The 17,948-nt window shown below is 42.7% G+C and overlaps 1 protein-coding gene across 4 annotated transcripts in view; it reads left to right on the top strand.

The window, feature by feature from the left end:
• LOC118509680 overlaps nucleotides 1–17,690 on the top strand; it is a 58,694-nt gene extending 41,004 nt beyond the window's left edge. For all 4 annotated transcript variants that reach the window (XM_036050720.1, XM_036050721.1, XM_036050722.1 and 1 more), the window contains exon 3: nucleotides 4,312–17,690. The gene's annotated coding sequence lies outside the window, so the exon portion shown is untranslated. The remainder of the gene's footprint in view (nucleotides 1–4,311) is intronic.
• Nucleotides 17,691–17,948: the final 258 nt, after the last annotated feature.

Here is a 17,948-nt window from a genome sequence, read left to right as displayed (position 1 = left end):
GTTGTGTGAAAACCATGACCCGTCGCTCAATTTCTAACGCAAGTTGTGTGTTTTTTTTTTTCCTTTACTATGACACAATATTGATCGCAGCTCAAATAAAGGTTTTTCAATTTTGTTGAGCTTCTTTTTCATCGCGTTCACCCTACATTGTTCTATCTATGTGTGTTTGAGGCCTTTTTTATGATATTTATTCCTAGTTTGAACTGCCGCTTTGCATCCCTCCGGGAAACGGCAGAAGGACAATCCACAACCACACAAACTGCCCAGTACCTTTTGACGAACCGTTTACCTGCTGGCTCGGACGACTCTCAGCCAGCAGTATCTTCAATTTCTTTCTAGCCAATTGAGTTCGTTAGTGCCCCATCGGCAGTTAATCTCTGGATATTGTCCTTCCAACACCCCGGCATCCTTCGCAAGGCCACCGCGGGCAGTAAATTCCGCCTTGGCGAATTATAAAATAATCATGCTGCGGTACGACCCAGTACTTGCCGGCAAAATGTTAGAAAAACAGGACCACTGGAAGGCGACCCCGCATTACTAGCGTTCTTGAAAAATGGACCTTTTTTTCGCTCTCTCTTTCTCTCTCGGGTTGGCATTTGGTTTGGAAGCTTGCTCGTTTGCTTGCTTGTTGTGCTCGCATCTACCCTGCAGCGCTCAACGGCCCACTCATTCCAAAGTTGCTCTACTCAACACTCCCCAAATCAAACGAAACCAACCGGAGGAGGACGAGGACTGAAAAAAAAAACGCAGAAACACACGCCCGAAACGCACCACACAAATATCGCACCATCGTCTGTCTTTGACATTTTACGAGTGGCCGGAGCAGCAGCAGCAGCAGCAGAGGAGGCGAAAGACTTGTGCGAAAGATTCTCCAAACGCACCGCACCATGCGCGCACGAAGCGAACCCATAAAACAAGCAATGGTAATTCCATGTAATTCCATTGTTTCATGTTTCGCTCGAAACGTTAAATTTCGATGCCATCCCGGGGCCGGCAAAACCCCTGTTGGACACTGCGTCCAACCGGACCGACCCTTTCTACCCCGCCACAGGGACCGGGGGTTCGATCCGGTAAAGATGAAAAACCGAAACCGAAATGGTCCGCAACGGGGTTTGCCCTTCGGGGCGTGGGTATTTGCCATTTTATTTACTCTTGCTTACTGTTTGCCAGCCCTGGCGTATGTTGCCGTGTTGCGTATATTCGTTCCGGCTGCTTCGTGGAGCTTTACAAAACCGGGCCGGGGGTTGGTCATTGTTCGTTTGGCTGCTTCCGCTGGGCCTGCAAATTAACCCTCCGAAGCAAAATCTGATTTAATTCAAATTAAACTACCATCTTACTGTACCGAGCGTCTGTTGGGTGACTTAAGCAGCGCGAAAGAGAGAGAGAAAGAGAGCGAAAGATAGAGTGAGACAGTTCTCTCTCCTCATCTCGTAAATCAATTTTATTTCAACAAGCTTTTGCTAGAGCGATCTTGCCCGGTGGCTCTGCTGTCCCTTATGTCTAAATGTTGTCCCATCGCCTGTGCTTAAGCACACTCCACCACACTGTCCCCAAGGGGTTTTACTTAATTTTCTAGACAGCTCCCACGGGGGCGTAGGGGAGGGGGGGGAGGTGGGTTGGCGTTTGTTTGGTACTTTTGATGATATCTTTATGTCAGTTTAATGTACTTTTTTTGGGGGGGGATTGTTTTCTATTGAATCATCTTTACGGCAATTGCACTGAAGAAGTGTGCTTTTCATCGAGCTTTTTATGGGAAAATTAATTAAAATAATCATTATGCGAAACCGTCCCCTAGTCGATGAAGTGGAAAGTAATTGTGAAAATTTGGTTTTCTCTTCTTTCTTTCTTTCAGGTAAGAGTGCCGACGAACGACTTGCTGCAACTGGGATGAGCAAATCCGACCGGGAACGATAAGTAGACGAAATTTGAAGCGATTTTTCTATTAGTAACAGCGTTTCTTGTAATTCTTCTTGATTTTTGGAGGATTTCTTGGTCCCGTTTTACAATATTATGGTTGATCGCAACGTTTTACCCGTTATTAATCTATAATGTGGATCTCAACGGTTAAAATTGAATCATGGATGCCGTAAATTGGAGGCTTCTCAAGCTTCTTGGGCCAAACATAAAAACACGATGGTATACTAGCAGCAGCGCGGGTTGCTATCCCGAAAGGACCGGTCTCAAATTATGACTGAAATGTCGCCCAATGCTATTCACTTCATATTCAGTTGGAGTGGCTCGGTGGCCGAGGCAACAGCCGTCCCGGTCTTCACGCCGCAGGATTGGCTATCCAGCTACGGGTTAAATCAAGTAACAGAACGCCAGTTAGGAACAGCAGGCCGAGAGGTTGAAGTGCCAAAGCAAAAGATGAAGTTTAGAGTACATTGGATAAGAATTATTGTGAACTACAATAATCTAAATTCACGTCTACCTTGGTGATCCTACGGCTGGAAGTTGTGATCTTAGTCATGGCTATCGTAAAAATAAATCTCCGCTATTTCTAAGATGTTGTTGGACCTTGATGAATATTTCTGCTTCATCCAGGCTCCAAAATGATACTCTAAGGTTATCCAATAGAGGGTGTGCAAAATATCATATTAATCGCTACTGAGGTTAGTTAAGTGCCTCTACCAGTTCTCTATCCCAAGCGCCACCTGAGCTTATTCTAAGTGATCATCATATTGGCGTCTTCGTCTCTTATGTAGACATCGAGTTTTGAATTACATTATCCATCTTGTCCAGGATGTATACCACCTCTTGGACGTATGGTGAGATCAATAGATCAAAGGATTCTAACGATGAAGACACCATTCAATAAAACCCCAGAAGTCCTCTTTAGTACCCGTTCTACTGGATTATTAAATAACCGGAATAGGTATCCCATTGTACCTCCTTCTATTTCTCAAGAATTTTGTAAAAATTGTATAACTTGATTGCTCACAGCCGGTGATCAGCATGTGCCTCCAACTTTTTCGATCAGTAATAAAAGTCATTCGATTCCATGGAATTCATCTTCCATTGAAGTTCAAGGACTGTTTTGGTCACAGCTGCTCCAAATTAGTTAACAGCACTGTAATATTTTTTCTGAATTCTAAAGACATGATAGAAGAGAGATGAGCAGTTGAATTGAACTCTATGAAGCATGGTCATCGAATATAAAAATCGTTGAAATCAATCAACTTTTCCTTTTTCAGTCAAACGTTACTGTCAGCTGTCTACGCTCCTGCAGTTTAATTTGGATTTTCATAAAGAATAACCACCGAGCAATACGGCTAGTCCGTAGACGGCTAGAGTAAAATTGATATTTATCATAATAAATTATCACATTTGATACTTGTTGCAGCACCTTATTTTGTTTCTATTGACTAAAACATCCTACCCCTGCGAAACACGTCCATTGACCCTGCCTACGTCACACGCTTAACGTTTTGCGCAAATAAGCTCATCAATTATGATTTCAATAAGGCATTTAATCACTCCCCACTAGGACTCGATCGCAACTTCCTAGTCTCCCTAGGACCATTATTGATTAACGCCACGGATCAAATTAGCAAACGAGAGCCCCAATCGATAAATTACTATCCTTGTCCGAGCTTGTTGTTGATGGTATGTGTAAAGCAAACAGCAAACTACCACCGCCGAAAAGAAAAAAAAAACAGAACAGAATAGCGAACGCAAAAGCAAACGAAAAGATTGATATTCATACTATTCGGGGAATAACAAACATCTTTCCCCATCCCAACCCTCGAGGTGGCCAGAAATTCCGGAACTGAAGAAAGATTTTATCTTATGTCATCAATAGGGCCGGAGAGGATTAAGGGGGAACGAGAGGCAGGAGGACAGTTGTTGGCTGACTGATAAATACCAGAGCGTACCGGTCGCCGCATTCGGTCGGCTTTATCTTCCTTTATCCTTTCATCCGTGAAATAAGAATAATGCTTTCCCGTGCTGCTGCTGCTGCTGCTGCTGATGCTGTTGTGCGGCTCGCACGCTCAGCAAGGGTGCGCAAAAACGCGTACCCGTGGAAGTTATCGCGATTCGTCCCCGTACTCCGAAGGACACCCTGATAATAGGACAATAGAATTGTTGTTTTCGAGTGGGGTTATTCTGAGGGGTGGGGGGGGGTTCTCGTTTTTTGTCGTTACGCTCTTTGGTCTCTGTTATCAGAGACCGTATCCTGCACAGAACATGCGTCATCGTTGTGGGACACATCGAGTACAGCTGAGCTCATGCTCTGCACAGATCATCCTTCCCTGTAAGAAGTTCCTCATGATTTTTTCTCTCTCTCTCTCTCTCTCTCTCTACTTTCAGTGCGCCAAGAGAACGAACGGCTCATGCGGGAGTCGCTCGACAGGGCGAAGATGATTAAAAACTACACCGAGTACAACCGGATGATTGGTGGCGATGAAATTCCTTAACGATTTATCCACGGTCCGAGAGGCGATGCGCCCGCGTTGCAGACCTGCACCCTGGCCCTGCTAGCTGCCGACATCTGAAACCGAGGGCGACACACGCACCCTTTTCGTTTTTTTTTTTGGACATTCTTGATAGCGTGGCGTGTGCCAGAAGGACTACCGACAGCAACCAAAACCGCACACGATCCCATGCTGAAGGGGTGATGTAGGAACCGAGTGCTGAACGTGCTGCTGCCGGAAGCTACCGAATGTAATGAAATCAACAGGCCAACTTCAACTTCACAATCTCCACGGACCAATTTTAGGTTAACTCGATGGACCACCGTTACTTCACTTGATAGACACGACTAGCCGGGGCAGCTTCAGATGCAGCTCCAGCAAACAAAAAAAAGCCGAGGAGCCACAACCCTCTAAACATACAGCTCGTCTGGGTAGAACATATTCGCAATAGGGCAATGACGGTGCAGCTTCCAACGTCTGCATATCGCCATGACTAATGTTTTTTGTTAACATCGCCATCGTTCTTCACACTTAAAATGCGTCTGCCGGGGTAGAAGGCAGTAGAGACAGAACAGCTTCCCTCAGACAAACAAAAAAAACACAACCTCAACACACAACACAGTGTCGAATGCAGATGGCCTGTCGATGGCTCTGTTTACCAAGCCTCACGATGGCCCCAACCCCTCCCCCTAAGCCTTCAGCAACGGGCCCGAACAAAAAAAGTGTTCCAAGAACCTCTGACCAGCACCAGTGTGCCAGGGTAGTGCAGGAATTTAGCGATCGTGTTGGCAATTTGAGCCAACGATTACCGACGCACACCCGGGTGCACGTACAACAAAAACAAAAAAAGCCGGTAGAAAAGGTTCAATTTCACCCATTTCGCCCGGGAGAAGAGTTGTGCACGGACCACGCGTAATGGTTCCCCGAAATTTTGCCGCGTACAAACATAATCACTTTCACCCCAATGGAAGGAGGGGGGGCGGTGGGTTGTTGGTTGGATGGCGGGTGAAGAAGGGGAACAAAAAGGACTCCCCACAGAAAGAGGAAAAAAAGGCCACCGTTCTCGCAAAAGCACAATCAATTTAGTTGCTGTAGCGCTATGCTCCAAGCAACAGGAGCCAGGAATGGAGAAAGAAAAACCCAACAGACACACTCACTCACACACAGACACACAGAATCCGCTAGAATCCCGACGACGACAATGACGGTGACGGTGCTTCCGATTCTGGATTAGTTTAGCGTTTCGCGGTTGCGGCAATTGGGCAGCAGCTTTCTGACGGATGGCGCCATTTTTGTGTTGGATGATGTAGTGGGCTCTTTTTTTTTTGGTTTGCTTATTTATGGAAGTGGACAAAAATATGGAATTTCACCTAGATCATCTTGCTCGGGGTTTTGTAAATTAAATAAGCTCGACCAAAAAATGGCTAGTCATTCTTTTGATTTAGAGCGAATCTTTCTTTTAATAGTGGATTGAAGCCGCGTCTAGTAATGGTGAAAAAAGGTAGCAGATTTTGTAAAACTTTTCGCATTATGGTAGATCAAAAAAAAAATTCTACAATTTTATAGTACAGTCTTAACCAGAGTTCCGCAGATCTCAACTTACACGGGTTTGGAGATTCGCGGATTTGAAAATTATAAAGTACCTTGAGTTTATTACAAGGTAGTCCAATTCTTGAGTTTAAAAAAACGTTGTATGAGGAGAAAAAAATCTTTTTTTATTTTCGAACGGCCTGACCATATTGCTAGATACAATATTTATAAAATATGAGTTGGATCACGCGAATCAGATCACAAAATTCGAAGTATAAACGATATGTCAAGCAAATGGTTCGCATTATCTGTGTAACTCGGGTGAAGACTGTCATTGATTTACTAAAGGTTCCCGCAATTTCAACGCAATTCGGGAAAGCTTCAAGCTTAACAATCAAATGTTTATGTTGCTCAACTAGAACAATTACCAGTCAATATTTGGAATTCCAAACATTGATTAGCTACCTGTTTAAGTCATTGTTTTGAAAAAGAGCGCAACTAACATGATTACTTCACGGACACAAAGCCACTAAGAGAGGTCAATTCACAATTCCATCAAGAGATGTTCAGTTTTGAAACATCTTTTTCAAAATAATATTGCTTATAGATTCACAGGAAAATGCTCCATAAAATGATACTCTACTGTGGAGACTTACTTTACTTACATTGATCCCCAGTGAAGTCTCAAGGAGGATTTACACAACAAGCACAGACATTTGTGTCCTTTAAGTAGTCCATTGAGTAGAGTTTTACCCGTACATAGTATAATATTTTCCACAAGTAATTTTACTACAGTTAGTCGAAATACTCCTCGCGAAAAAAACGCTCCAATCCATCGTTACATCAGTTCATTTTTTTAAAACTAAAATCTTACCTTAAATGCATAATAGCAGCTAGCGAAATTGCGTACTGTTGATTAACTAGACCAGAGAACGAAATGTATTTTTTTAATAAAAACTATATCAAAGTGGTTAATTTTTTCTTATTAATCTTTAAACAAATAGAAGAGTCAAACACACGCACACTAGGTGCACCGAAAGGGTTTTGCTGAGCACTTTCGGCCCACTGTATTACGTTCCGGGAATAGGGACTACCGTTGGTTTTTTAGTTTTGTCTACATCGATGTGTATGAAAACCGAATTATTATAGAAACGAATCAAAAAACCCAATTTGGCTGAAGGAAATGGTTTGGGTGAAACCTCCCGACGTGTAAAAGGCGTGTAATCGTGGCCCAAGATAACTCATAACCCTACACTGGAGTACCGCTGGGTCCGACAGGTTGATATGATAAACTAAACGATAGACAGAGAGAGAGAGAGAAAGATCGTGAGAACGAGAGAGAGTTAGAATATAATAAGCGTACAGGATGCAGGGTAGTGTCGGAAGCAAATGTTGTTGTGTTGATGATAGTAATTGTTAATAGCGTGTAAGATTTTTAAGCTGAAGCTTCGAAGTATGTTATATAGATGCGTTTATATTTAGCATTTGGGTACCGTGGGCGTGACGCAACCGGTTTTTTTGTATGGCTTAACGTAGTTTCCGTTGTTCTCCCCCCGTTGTCCCACGCCACGTGTCCCCCCGCACATGATGATGAATGAGTGTCCCCATCCCTACGAACGAATGGCAACGAACAGCGGAACAGCGAAGGCCACCAAGTAGCCTTTACTTTATTCGCCCACTTGTCGCGCTCAGGTGTACAAGACCAACCAAACATCCACTCTGGCAGGGTGCAGGTCCGTTTACCTGCTATTGACCAGTGATAAATTAAAATGCAATTTCTATCCTCCATGTCCATGCATAACACATTAAAGCTGCAAGAGCAAGAAAAAAGCGATCAATATATTCGACGATGCAGGATCAACTGGGCCAAAGAATCATCTCCTGTCACTAAGCTACTAAGGGGGGGAGGTCTGCTCCACTAGTCAGCACTTTCAGGGCCGGTCAGTTGTGAAACATGTATCAGCGTAAATCCTACCCCTACCCCGATACCACCACGAGAGTCCTTTGATCCGACTGGCCGTCCCGTCAATCCCTCATACAGCTGGTTCTTGCAACATTTCCCAATGAACTACCGAATGCAACTGCCCTGTCAGGCCTCGTTTTCGTTGTGGTGCGTATTTGGTCGCTTATCTGGATGACTCGTCTCCTACCATGTCCTCTCTTCTATTATTTAAATTCTGTACAATTTTGAACCTCCTGAGCTGAGAGCAGAGACAGATAAAAACGCTGCACACGGTCAGGTGGTCAGGTGCAAGGACCACAATTTATTAACATCCCATCATCGCCAACAAGCTAGACCAGGGTAGATAGGGCGGGAGTTGATTGGGTGGATGTCACAGCACGCAGCGCAAATGATAATGGTCACCAGGTATCACCACCAGCACCCGGCACGCTATCAACGCTTAAAGAACCGGATAATTCGCCCGCTCGCACTCCACGCACCTGATGTAAATGGGCTGGTGTCCTTTCAACGCCCGGGGACCAGGTGTCACTTCGTTTTAATACACCGAACCCAACGCTTTGAGCGTCCCACACACACACAACGCTGCAAAGTTGGATGCGATGCGAGTCTAGGATGCAGGGTTTTTTTCCTTCCTTCTCTTTCTCTACTTCAATATCCGTACATCATAACAACGATGCTGCTAGCGATACTGATGATGATGATGGCCCTGGACGCACACACAGCCCATAAACACGCAAATTGATCATGATTTTGGTGTTGGGCCGATTTTGGGCTACGATAAGTGAAAATTAACTAGCTCCAAGGCAGAAGGCCCCCGGGAACATCACCTGGAGTGGGGTCCGCATCTGGGGGCCGAGCGCTAAAATTGAGACGATTTTCCTGACGACCCAACTGACTCCTCCGGTGGTCAGTAAGTACCGATTCTATACCGGTAGGCACTTGCGGCTAGATTCGTTGCTCCAACCATACGCGTTTTGATTGATGATGTTGCTTACTGTTCTCGGCCGTCGCCGAGTCAAGCGCAAAGCATTAATAAAGAGCCCTCGGTGGGACAGGATAGCGTGGAAGAGCAAAACTTGGCCGAAAGTTTATTCCAACTCACTTTTGCAATCTAGCAATCGTGAAATCGCTTAGGAGTGGCATTTTTCCTCGCGATTCTTGCGGATTTCTGACACAGCAGCAGCTGTTCGCCGCTCTTTGCTGGTAGAATCCTCCTTATGCCAGGGCCCTGATGATATTTATATGATATATTTCACCGCGAACGAATCCCGTCTGCGTCCCGGTGTGCGTAATGTTGACGGGCGGCCCCAAAATTAATCATTACATCCCGCAAACTTTCCCTCACTCGGCGCTCAAACTTTCGCTCGACGAGTGTGCCCCGAAGGGGAAACTTTTCAACAGCCCAGCAAACCACAAAAAGAAAGGAAAGAGCGTCGTCCATCACAAACCCGATGGCACTCGGTGGCGGCCGCGAGCCCACATAATAACGATGACTTCATTACGGGTCCGTGACCATCCGCGGGCAGGCTGGGAAGGGCTCGTGGTACGTGGAAATCGTCCAGCATCATCCACGGGACGGGGCCAAAAGGATAAATTGTCGTGCTTCACAAAAGTTGACTAGTGCCAAAGTGATTATGCTTATTTTGGCCTCACCGATCGGCTGTCAACACACAAGGGGACACAAACGGTGCGCGTGTCTGTTGCGCGACTCGGCACGGCTCGGTACCGGCCAACCGATTCCTTGACGACCAGCAGCAGGAGAATGGAACTGGCGGGGGGACACAAAATTTCATTGCATATTTATGAGAACGAAGAAGTTTCGGCAACTGACTGGTGTGTGTGTGTGTGTTGCGGCTGTGTATGATTGCAGTTCTTCTTTTTCTTGGCTTTTGTTTTTTAAGGTCAAAGACCGGTTTTTTTCTCTGTTCTCGGTCGGCCCAAATCCTGCCGACCAAACTCGGCTGCATTATATTTGATGGTGATTATTGACCATTCTTCGGCTGGGCAGTGGTAGCCCAGTGGCAGGGAGAGTGTGATGATATCCTTATGCCCCTCCCAACAAGCTGCCACATTCCCGGATCGTCGTTGGGTGGCGTGTTAATTTGAATTGGAAATCACCAATTACCACCAAGGCAAGAGGTTGAGTTCAAAATAATGTGAAATCCGTACCACGTGTCCGATATCCCGGTCTGGGCGAGGAAATGGGAACTACGATGCGAACGTGGAAATAAATTCGCACCACATGTTTCTGCGGGTCGGCTATTTTTGCACCCATTTTTTTGGTATGCCCTGCTTTTTATACACTGAGACGACTTTCTATAGCCACGCCTATATTATTGGTGCAATTTGTTAATTGCGTTTTTTTTTTCTTCTCTTTTCTTAATCCATTGTTAATGTCGATTTCATTAAATAACTAAGAAAAAAGTAAAAAATTAAAAATAGAACATTTAAATTAAAACATAATTTAATTTTTAAAAAGTCGTACATTTTTTTAGTTCAAAAACCGCAATGTCAGTACATGTGTTTTATTTTATTTTTAGACCGTTCCTAATGAATAAACAAAACCGCTCAAATACCTCTAAAAATTCAGCACTTGTTCAAATAGGGCAGAAAAGTTTGCAACATTTTTATGTTAAATTACAATAAGTCCTGATTCGAAACCGGTGCTTATCTAGCCTAGAACTTAAATTTCGTTTAAGTAAAATTAAGATTTCAGAGCACCTGACATTTTCATACAGAAAAGTAATTTTTTTTTACCAGGTAACTAAGCTTAAATGCTATCATCAGCTCAATTTACGCTTATTTACTCCACTTTAGTCATCATACTATATTTAATTGCCGCAAGGCCTCTTAAACCTTGTTAAACAGCAGGTCTTGAGAGAACAATTTTTCATAGTATGAGCTCCACGATTTATCCATATGCAAAGAATGGCCCCAACAGCCAAGTCACTGGATTCGGAAACTTCAAGTGGTTGAATATATGAATCATGGTCCAGAAATTTTACGTATTTGTGCGTCATATCAAGCGATAACTTCTTATTATTTACTTTAACTAAAAATGCCTGTATCTTTAACTACACTGTAGAGAAACTTAAACCTATTTTAATATTTTTTGAAACAGATTCATAATTTATTTTTGTTAAGTAAATTACTAAGAATATAGTAAGCTGTTGAGCCTTCGTATGTATTAGTGAATGTATTAATTACCTTGTTCGGCATAAATTGCTAGCAGGAAGTCATTCGATGATCGCAGGTATAGCAAATGGTCACTCAAATTTAAGAAAAAGCTTATTAAATTATTTAATCAACCAACTATCACAAAATTTGTAAAAAACATTGCTTTTAGATGAACAGAAGTATCTCACCAAAACCCTGATAGTGTCTATATTCAGGGTGTGGCTATAGGAAGTGTAATCAGTGTGCATTAGCGTGGCAAATATGGTTTCATTTTAAGCAAACTTTGTAACGATTTCTTCTCCCCTCCCCAACGATTCCCCTCCCCTGGCTGCCATTTTCTCTAGCACAATTTCATTCACAAGTATCATTCATTTCTTGTCAGATTTCTTTATCGCAAACAAACACATCCACGCACCAAAAACAGACCTGCCTTAACCAAGCGCACGGATGTTCCACACCGGACCGGCGTTTAATTTCTTCCGCACAGTAAGAAGGTGCAGCAGCGCACGGCAAACTTACTTCACGCCGAGCCAATTATATTGTCCTGGAAACCAATAGAGTGCCACTTCCAGCCGGACCATTCCATCGTCCATCGGTTTCCACTCCAGCGAGCAGCAATCATATCTTCGCCACTCGAGAGCAAAACGAGCCGCAAAACAAAACCAGAAACGTGTTGGCACCATATTATTTATAGTTTTGTGCAAAACTTCAGCAAAAACAGTCGTCGCAACAAAACTTTCGCCCACCTTAACGCGAACCTGATTTTCGTCCAATGATGGTGGTCTACCTGTCCTGGTGGTTCTTTTTACCCCCCCCCCCCCCCCCTAGCTCTTGCATACCGGAAGATGTCAGTGTGGGAACAGAACGACTTACGGAATTACTAGTAAATGAAAGCAAACGGCAGGCACGTTGGAACAGGGAAGTTGGTAAGAAAATTAATCCAATCTAACTTTTGCCTCGCGCCATCATTATGACGGACGCTTTGCCACTAGGTCGACAATGAGCAGAAACATTAAATTTCTGGCCCGCGCCTTTCGGTGACACATTTTGCTACAAAACAAAATGGACGCTGATACAAAAATCAATTTCCGCCGGACCGTTCGCGCTTCCGGGGTTCGGATGACCAGTCTGGTCATCATTGCTTGTTTGGTGGTGTTGGGGGGGGGATTAAGCTCGCTCTTGTACATTGAAAATCTTCCGGTACGGTTTTGTTTCAGGGGTTTTTTTTCGCTCCGTTTTTTGATTCCTTTTTCCTCCGTTCCGTTGCCAAAAGTGTCCTGAGGTCTTGTAAACTTGTTGCTATGATAGGATTCGAATTTAGCTAGGCATGGGAGGATAGCAGTAGCAGTCAAAAAACAAAATCCATTGTAACCTTTAGTGATGGCCCTCCCAAGCCTTATAACAGTATTCAGCGCGTTATCTGCGCGTTACATTCGCACTCGGTAACGGTAACGCTCGACAGTTGTACAAAGCGTTACGGTGATGAAATTTAGAAAGAGAAAACGGTTTCACTTCCTTTCGGAAAGACGAAAAAACAGCAGCCAATCAATTCTTTATGCTTGAAAAATCGATTAGGTTTTAGCCAAAACAGAACGAAATAAATCACACTCTAACTTTTGTTTTGTTTTTTCCAACCTTCTTTAGCAAACGCTAGTAGGAAAATCGCTAAACTGCTCTTGTTTTCCTGTGTGTCTAGGTGAAAAATGAAACAAAGCTTTCCCATTTGATGGAAAATCGAAACGGTACGGAAATGAGTCTACCAACAAAAGACATGAGACCGAATGACCGGTGCGAAAACTTTCTTACCGTAATGTATAAGTAGCAGACGTATAGCAAGTGTAGCAGAAGCGGAATAAAACAAACCTAAAAACACACACACACACGGCGCTCACCTAACTATTAATTGTGGCAGATACGATTTTATACCGGTCGTAAAGATGTAAACGAGAACGAGAATAGAATGGAAACTACTACTGTCGAACGAAACAGTGGCCAAACATATGGCAACAAGTAAACACTTTTTTACACTCACGCAACAACAACAACAACAAACACGCTAAGACAAAACAATCAAAAGTGAACCCAACACGGAAACAGCTAAACAATCCTTTTTATAAAACTGTAATGCAAAAAAAAAATGTTTGAAGAAATACAGAAACCTCCCCGGTCCGGTGCGGTACGAGCTAAAAGCCAAACTATACTGAGCGAACCAGACTGAGAAGCGTGCGAAGCAGTGACTTAAAACAAAATCGGTTGGTTGAAGTTTTGCGTCACATTGAGCTCATAATTGTTCTAAAAACAAAAAAAAAACAAACCGGAAAACATAGAACGGGTCGCTTTGGCGTAAGTTAGTGTACAAATGCTAACGACGGTAGGGAGATAAGTCAAAGAGAAAATAAAACTGGCGAGAGGGGATCTTTAAGTTACAGCCACAGACACAATCATGAAAAGCGTTACAGCCTATTTGAAGTGAGAATCCTTTTCAATCCTTTTAATTTTTTCTTATTAGATTATCAAATCAAATGTTGAATCACTTAGCCGAATGTTGTAAATGGATTGTGGAACATTGCACTCATATAATGGAATATTTCATACAATCAGGAGATATTTGTAAAGTGACTGTAAAATTTTCAGCCAGTCGTTTGATGCAACCCTGGCAGCCTGTCGAATTGTGATACAGGGTTCCGAATCATATAATGGAACGTTTGAATCGTTCGGTGGAAGGTTTCAACTGGCTAGTGGAATATTTCAGTAGTGACAGAGACAGTCTTCAAATGGGAGGACCGGGGTTCAAATCCTATCCAGACCGCCTCCCCGTACGTAAGGCTGACTACTTTACTGCGGGTAAATCCAGTTCACAGACAGCCATAAATTGTAATGCCAGAACTTTCGAGGTTGAAGTGCCAAAGAAGAAGAAGACAGATGAAATTTTGGAAAGTTGCTATCATACAATGGACTATTGCATTCAGTTAGGGGAAATTCGTAACTCGGTTGGAGAACTTTGCAGTTAGCTTGTGAAATTTCTGGCGAGCGTATAATCCAATTATTTTCAACTTTTAAATTTCAAAATGTAATTGGATCGTAAGTTTACATCAGCCTATTTTGATGTTTGAATATGTTTTATACAAAAAAAAAATGTTTTACAAAAATGTTGTTAGAAAATTATATGCTTCATAATCAACAGCTAATTGGGGTGGTCGAGGTGACAGAGGTGCCAATTGGCACGGCAGGACCGGGGTTCAAATCCTATCCAGACTGCGTCTCTCCGTACGCAGGACGATCTATCTTGCTTACGGGTAGAATCAAGTCTCAGAAAGCCAGAAATGGCAGGCATGACCTAAGAAGTCGTTAGACCAAGAAAGAAGAAGAATTCGCAACTAATTGCAATGTGTTCCATATCTGCGTTGCACACTCCACTTAACTGAATGAAATACTTCATTCTTAAAAAATCCTCCGAGTGATTCAAAAGTTCCATTACATGATTCGAACAACTGTAAGTCATTAAATTGTTTACTTACATTGCCGCGCCCCGTATCATTCACATTCTAACGGAGCTACTGAACAAAAATTAGTTGGAAATACTGTTAGAATTACCACTTCCTCAAAGCACTAGCTGATTGCCAAGATCCGTTCCGGTGGCCGAGGCGATAAGGTCATCGATCTTCACACGGCAGGACTGGTGTTAAAATCCTATCATGATCGCCTCCCCGTACGTAAGACTACCTTGTCTTCTGGTCACAGAAATTTAGAAATGGCAGGCAGAGACCTCTCGAGGTTATGCTGCTAAGGAAGAAGAAAAATAGATTGCAAAGTTTCACAGACGCGTTGGAAATTTCTCCTAATTGTATGTAATATTCCATTATATGAATGCAAAGCCCTACAATGTGATTCAAAACGTTTCATCAAATTTTTTAAATCTCTTTATTATCTTATTTCACTTCAACAGAAACCCTGTGCAAAGCAGTTTAAATTTTAAAAAAATCCTCCTTCTGCTTTTGTTAACAAACAACAAAACAATAATTAAACAAAACTGTTTCTTATAAAATGAATGACGCCGAAAAGCGGGGGAAAAGTCGAACCCGAGTAGCGTACCGAAAAATCGCAAAGTAGTAATAGTTACCCCATTACACTAGTAAACACTAATCCACACATGCAAGCGACGAAGGAGGGGGGGATTGGCAAAAAGGGGGAAAATTGGAATGGGGTAGGAAAACCGTGCGCAAGAAAAGAAAAATCATTAAAGAGACATGTTTATAGATTATTACACTTAATGCAATGTAATGTAAACGGGGAAAAGGGAAAAGTGGAGACGTTAATAATAAAGAGAGAGAGAGAAAACACGCAACTATACAAAACACAAGTGGGGAGAAAAAAAAAAGATGTAAAATCGAACACGTAAAAATAACACAAAACAGATAACAAAAAGGGAAAGCGAAACAATTGTAAACAAATTGTTAGCCGAAACAAAGGTAGACACTTACAGACACAGTTTATGTCAGCGTTGCGTAGCTTTTCGTTTTGTTGTGCGGAACGAAATGGAAACAATTATTAAAAATCAAAACAAAAACAAACACGCATACAGACAAAAGAAAACTTAAAAGTGAGATAACCTAAAACAAACAAAAAAACAGTTGTACTTACTAGCTAATGGAATGAAACGGGCCAGACGGTACTGGGAGTGGCGAATCGGGGAGCATTTTGTTGGAAAATCGTGCAAAAGCAGAAGCTAATGAAGAAGCAAATTGTGAGGTTAGAGAGCGTGAGAGAGCCTCAGCAGAACGTTGTAAAATGGACACGATGTTAGTGTAGTTCTTGTTAGAAAGGTGTTATTTTTCCTCCCTTCCAGAGTAATTGCGCGCCCTTTTTTCTGGCTGGCGTGAGTCCCTGGGAACTGGAGCTCTAAGGAGTGTGCTTGAGAGGAACAAAGGGACGTGCGTCTGTTTTGTGTTTTTTGGAGGGAACGGGAACCTGCTCGAATTTAATGCTGTCAATAGTTTACAAAACTCATACTCACAAACGAATCAAAAGTAGCTAATAACTGAAGCAACACACTATGCCTCTGAGACAATGGAAAACAATCAATGCAAACAACCAATAACGATTACTAGGGGGAGCTAACAGCTCAATACCATGCAGGAGGATCGGGTAGTGATCAACACTGTCCTGTAAGTCCGATCATCTTGAAGATTGTTTTTAACAAGCACTACTTAGTCCCCTTTTATCATAACAAGTCCCTGCACCCAAGTTACAGGGTTTTTCAGTTGGTAAGGCAATAGCATCCATTTTTATGGCAGGCTCCTTAGATGAAATGGCAAACAAAGCTAGTTGATATGGAAACGGCTTCAGATGATAGGGAAATCAAATATCTTTTGATTGTGATGTCCTAAGATGATATTGTCATAGTAGCCGTTGATAATGTAGGCACTTACCCGTGCGCTGGGAAGATGCGTACCATTTCATCCTTGGAGCCTACAATGCAAATGGATGCCGAAAAACCCTGTAAATTGGAATAGACTTCGTCCTATCATGTCAGAGCAAAAAAGGCATTGGGCCACACACCTGTTCTCATTGCCTGAAATGAAGCTGTGTGTGTTTTTAAAAGTAGCCCTACGTTTTTTATTCCGAAACAATCTTCCTGGACCCCTTTTTAATTGTAAGATTGTAACACTTTAACACACACACACACAAAGCACCCCAAAGTTGTCACGTAACCCAGTCAATGAAACGTTCTGCGATCAATTCAAGCGCCACCAGACGCACAAAGGAGCTAACTGTGAAGTTGTTAAGTAAGTGGACGGCCTCTGCTCCGTACCCGAGGAATGTTAGTAATGTTTTCTACAATGGAGCTAAGGTAAAGGAAGGTTTGTATGCAGCGGTGCAACCGAAAACTCAATCTTAAAACTCTGAATGCTCAAACATAGTCCAAAGAAAAATCAATGAAACAATAAGCTAAACACTGGTATGTGTATAAGGAATCGGGCTCACCTTTTCACACAATTGGCATGCCAGTTGTGTACATTCAGTCAATCAACGCTAGACACACCCATTTTCACTATTCCCTTACCTAGCAGTAAAGCAACACGTGTCTCGTACTAGCAATAAAAGAACATTTTGTCGAACAATACACACACGAAGAGACAGCAGATTTTACTACACTCTTTGGCAAGTGCCACCATCTTTGTCCGTGCGCCACCATCGTTCCCCCGATAGCCGGAAGCTGTCGGGACAGTGACCCGAGAACCGATCAGTTCTTCAGCACATTACAAAGAGAGAAAGAGCGATCGCGGGAAGGTATTGGTTGGCCTGAAGAATTGCTCATCCGATCTATTGGCGCTGGAACCGGAAAGACGTAGCGCTCACACGGCGTCAGCTCATAATAATAATAATAATACCTTGGATAGACGAGATAGACGAGACGCATGGAGAAAGATGAAGGGGAAAGGTAGTAGGTAATACACACTCTCACACACACACAAACACACACACGAGCAAAAGAGTAATGAAAGCGAATGTAAAATTTCATTGTAATGTTTTGTATAAAAATTATTAAAAAGAAAAACAATGGGACAGATGTTTTTATGGTTAAATATATAGTATTCCAAAAATTGTTATTCAGCTTCCAAATATTATAAAAAAAAACCACTGTCGGTGTTTGGTTTTGTGTTTATTTTAATTATTATTATTCCCCTAATCTCACAATGCACGCGGTACGTACCTGGGTCACTTAACTGTCACCCGTCACACAAATGCAGGATATGGACATGAAAGCAGGTAAGGTAATACTACGATTTATGGATTAAATCCATACGATTGCTGCTAACTTCCTTGCTTAACCACGTGCTACTGGCCAAATTTCATCATCA

The sequence above is a fragment of the Anopheles stephensi genome, chromosome 3 (assembly GCF_013141755.1).
Source record: "Anopheles stephensi strain Indian chromosome 3, UCI_ANSTEP_V1.0, whole genome shotgun sequence".
Classification (NCBI taxonomy): domain Eukaryota; kingdom Metazoa; phylum Arthropoda; class Insecta; order Diptera; family Culicidae; genus Anopheles; species Anopheles stephensi.
The sequence above is the reverse complement of the archived record's forward strand: the minus strand, read 5'-3'. Positions and strand labels throughout refer to the sequence as shown.